The sequence below is a fragment of the Colias eurytheme genome, chromosome 9 (genome assembly GCF_061535395.1).
Source record: "Colias eurytheme isolate Ceu_HAF_F1 chromosome 9, ilColEury1 Martin Lab GWU primary, whole genome shotgun sequence".
Lineage (NCBI taxonomy): Eukaryota > Metazoa > Arthropoda > Insecta > Lepidoptera > Pieridae > Colias > Colias eurytheme.
The window spans coordinates 3,493,288-3,497,946 of record NC_142988.1 but is presented as its reverse complement, the minus strand read 5'-3'; the positions used below and the strand labels follow the sequence as shown (position 1 = coordinate 3,497,946).

General features: G+C 30.5%; 1 long non-coding RNA gene across 1 annotated transcript; it reads right to left on the bottom strand.

Annotated features, from left to right (window-relative positions):
- Window positions 1-272: 272 nt before the first annotated feature.
- Window positions 273-1,288, bottom strand: LOC149905696 (uncharacterized). Its single transcript, XR_016457086.1, has 2 exons — window positions 1,099-1,288; window positions 273-794 (listed from the first exon to the last, which is right to left on the bottom strand). It is a non-coding gene; the product is annotated as an uncharacterized LOC149905696 (long non-coding RNA).
- Between the last annotated feature and the right edge of the window lie 3,371 nt (window positions 1,289-4,659).

The window sequence follows — 4,659 nt, the reverse complement described above, 5'->3', positions numbered from 1 at the left end:
GAAACAATTTTCACGTTTTGTTTGATATAACTCATACTATTATCAGAAATCTTATGGTACTGGTATCAATCGATAGGTTATTCTATACACTTCCGAATGGTTAGCATAAATAAACGGTAAGCGTTAAAGATGGTGGTTAAAAATTGACTTAATCGTAACAAGTCAACTTGTTTCAATTCCCCTCATACCGAGGTAAGATGAAACAGAGGTCGAGGAGAGTTGAAACATAATTATTTTGGGGAGTAATAGGAGCTGCAAAATAAAAATGATGATTTAATTCAAAGGTTTTAATTAAAACTTATATTTTCAAGTAATCAACGACTTTTATAAGTAATATTTTAATGACATTTCAGTCAAGTAGGTCTAATACAAATAATAAACACCTAAATAACCAAAAATTAACATGCGTAACATCAATTATAATCAGTCAAATCAACAAAATGTTTTACATTTTTATAAAACTAAATCTTTGACATAAAATAGTTAATAATCAGTCGTTTTTTAAGTATGTATTACAATCAGTACCTACTATAAACTATTTAAGGAACAATAATCTACAAAATGTCAAAGACAAAGTTCTCCACCAGCACAAGTTTCATGAGCCCACAATTGGCATTTCAAACATTGAGCCCACTTTTCTTTGGATCTGTTATTTGAATATGATTCCATACAGCAAATACAGCAGGATTCCTCTTCTTCTTCATCACTATCTTCGTTTCTTGACAACCTTAACCTTTTTAGTTTTACAGCCTGGTTTTAAACTTATTCTTGCTTTAGTTCATCCAGTAGGCATGCTTAAACAAATAAACACATTAAATCAACAATAAAATCCGATAATCTTCGTACTTTTTAGCTATAATCAGATATTAAATTGAAAACAAGGAGAGTTGAAACAGTCTGTTTCAAATCACCTCGGTGAGAAAAAACCTCCCAATTTTTATTCAAATCACGACCAAGCAGTAAATACACAGAAATCAAATTTACCAAGTATATTTCAAGAATCAATAGATAATAAGTTTTTAAAACGTAAATAACTCAACCCAAAAAACAATACCAATATTAAAGTACGAGCATCGTAAAAAATCATGAAATACTTACTTTTTACGATTTTCGGCACATGTCATTCAGAACTACACAACTGCACAACTGACGTCATCGGCATGAACTGACGCGATAGCTGGTGGCGGGAGTTGGTTAAAAAAGACGTTGCCAGATCGCTAACAGTTTTAAGTTCGGAGAAATCGAGACTGTTTCAACTCACCTTTGTTTCAAAACCCCTCGGTCTCCCCTACTAAGCAATTATCTGTAAATAGCGCAATAAGACAATAGTGATTCTCAGTAAATACTACCAAAAGCCAATAGTGATTCACATCGCTGTTTATTAGGTATTTGAACACGCATACAGCATAACTATGCACCCCTTATAAACGCCGCGTTTTATAAACAACTTGTGTATTTTCATCTGAACGATGCCCAATTTTCTACAACATGAGTGAACCGATTGAGCAATTCGTAGGGTTGCGCGCAATGTACAGAACAATGTTTTACTTATTTGTTCTTATCATTACTATTGCTTTCCAAGCTAGTGATAGGATTTTAAAATATAGTTATTTATTATTTGAGGATAAAATTTCTTTTAAAAGTAGTGAAGCGCTTTTAGTAGGTAAGGTGCATTTGAACGAATATTTTTGGTTTAGTTTGTTAGATATTTTAGAAACAAGTTAACAGTTTACGTAGTAAATTAAAGTAAAACCTACCGTATTACGAGTATTGTTTTCGCAACATTGCCTGCTATACAATTTAAATATGAAAGGTGAATTTTAACTCCACTTTTTTTCTATTCTGCACCTTTTTTCATTCAAGATAGTTAGCTATTTTCTAATGCTTTTTATAATAAAAGAAAACCATAGACAAGACCGGGCCATTGTCATTTCTCATATAAAAGCGTAACTTTTCATAACGCAGTGTAGAATGTACGAAGTTTTGTTTCCTTTCCCCAGTTTACCTATTGTTTCAGGCCATACAATTTATTTTTACACTTCTCATTGAACGAAATAAGCCTTTGGGGTCAAGTTTAATAATTTTTATGTGTGACTAGCTCGTGTATCTTTACAAAAGAAATCCTTGTTATATGTTGTTTTAAATAAAAGGGATAAAAAATTCGTCAAACATTTATTTAGCTCTACATTTGGTTTTACATATTATTTTCGTATTTATTTTATACCGTTAATTATAGTTAATTTTACTCAAATCAAATTATAAATTAAAGATAAGTCGAAGCTCTCTCAAAAAAGACTTTTACTTACGGGTTAATCTTCGTACTACGTAAAACAACTTCGTTCTCAAAGATGACACAAAACTCATTTCTCATAGAGCAAAGGCAAGTACATTTATTTCCATCAAAGTAGTTATAAATTAAATGTTCTTGTGAAAAACATAAGCGCTGTTTGCTAAAACATTGTGAGCTTACTACAGCAGTGAGATAGGATACACTTTAATCCAAGGTAGCTTCGTATTTAAGATTTGAGCAGGGATGCATTCTACAAGTTAAAAGCCTTGCATTGAAAAATAAGGAGAGCGTTATTTAATATTATACTGAAAAAAGAACAATCAGTGTGATTCAATCAATGTAAACCTATATTAAGGATTGTAAAATAAATTCAATGGTAGGTTATCCGTAGGTACCCTACCTAAGTTTAAGCTACAATTAGCCAATATTATAGAAATATATTTATAAATAATTCTGAACCCTATTCAGGAACGCACATTTTTGAAAAAATAATCCAATTAATGAGAATCTCTAACGAGATGTGATGTTTTTTAGAAGTAAAACTTTTATACTGATAAGAATCGATACTTTCATACCTAATTATTTAGAAAAATACACGATAAGGCAAGTTATTTTCAATATTATCCAATTAAAATGTTCGTTTTATTAGATTATTAAGATATTACATTGTAATAAATGGTTTACTTTTTTAGGTCTTGAATACTTCCCATTATATTATAAAAAAAAATACTGAGAAATAAGTTTGCCTTCAAAAAGCGAGGTTCATAACTAATTAAGTATATTTTGGCATGTCCATTAAACATAATTTTTGTTGAATAATCTCCTTGGTTTTAAGTTTTAACGTTATCGTACCTATCGTTTACTAGTACGTATTTTAAATTATGAAATCGATTCACATATTATCCTTGTTTTTCTATTACAAAGAATATAATATGTCGAATGTATTTTTCCTTATATCCTATCCGAAGAATAATATTTACCTAAAATAAATGGGATATTAACCGCCATTCCTTAGTTTTCCTAGTAAAAGATCTCATTCGATACCAAATGCATAAGAACACTTCATTTTAGTCAGCCAAGTCTCCAGGTAGAGTACTGAGTAACAAAATATTTTCGTTCATGTTTTGTTAGTTTATTGTTAAATTTCAATTAGTTTGCCATTGGCAATTACCCTTCAGTTCACAAAGAGTTAATTTAGTGTCAATTTAGTGATTGTAAAACGATGTCAATTAACGTCGATTGATTCAAATAGGTACAGTATTTTATTGTGCTTGACATTTTGTAAATCTATATATATATCTATATGTATGTAACATAATATATAAAAGAAAGTCGTGTTATTTACTCCACTTATAACTCAAGAACGGCTGAACCGATTTAGCTGAAAATTGGCAGGGAGGTAGTTTAGAGCCAGGAGAAGGACATAGGATACTAAATATGTACCTACCACGGGCGAAGCCGGGGCGGACCACTAGTTGTTGATATTTCTAGTTAATAGGTTAGGTATATTTAAAAATTTTGGTTCATAACTCTAAAAAACATCCGAACTGATTAGAATGACGAAATTCCATAACATAGTTTAACTTCCATAACATAGTTAGTAGTAGCATATTTCTTGAAAATTGATTTTTGTGACGTAGGCAACCACCACAGCATAGAATGAAAAATAACAACGCAAAGACATTAAACATCCACACCAGAAAATAACTAAAATAAGGTAAGTTTATAAGCATCCATCTCATGCGTGTCGTAAGACCAACGCCACCAAATAAGCAGTTAAAAAATTATAAACAAAATATATACCAGCTAAATCGAATAAAAGTTCCAAAAATAATTAAGAAATCTCTTCACATTCCAATCCCTAACGACAAACAAGCATCCAAAATTAATATTATCCAAATGTTCCATTCGATGACTCCTCAAATATTTGCTCAGATTTCCACCCTCGCGGTGATGGACGACAAAAATAATGCCATTTTCATAATTCGTTACTGAAACGACATTTTTCAGGGTATATTCGTGAATTTTATTTCTAACAAGATTTTTATTTTTCAAAACATTTCCAAATATAGGTCAAAGTAAGTATTTTAAGTGGATGATACTAAATTTACTGTTTCTACGATTTAATAAAGCGCTATGATAAATTCTTTTTTAACCACACAATACTAAACAATAATATTTTCAAACATGGAAATATAAAACATCATATATCTATTAAATTGCATACATACCAAGCGGGATAATCTTGGGATAATATTATTTTTAATTAATTTCCAACGGTTCCTGTTTTCTCCGACTGTACGTACAGAAAATATTAAAATTCCTGTATTATAGCCACGAATGCAGGTGGTTGGAACGTATAATATTGA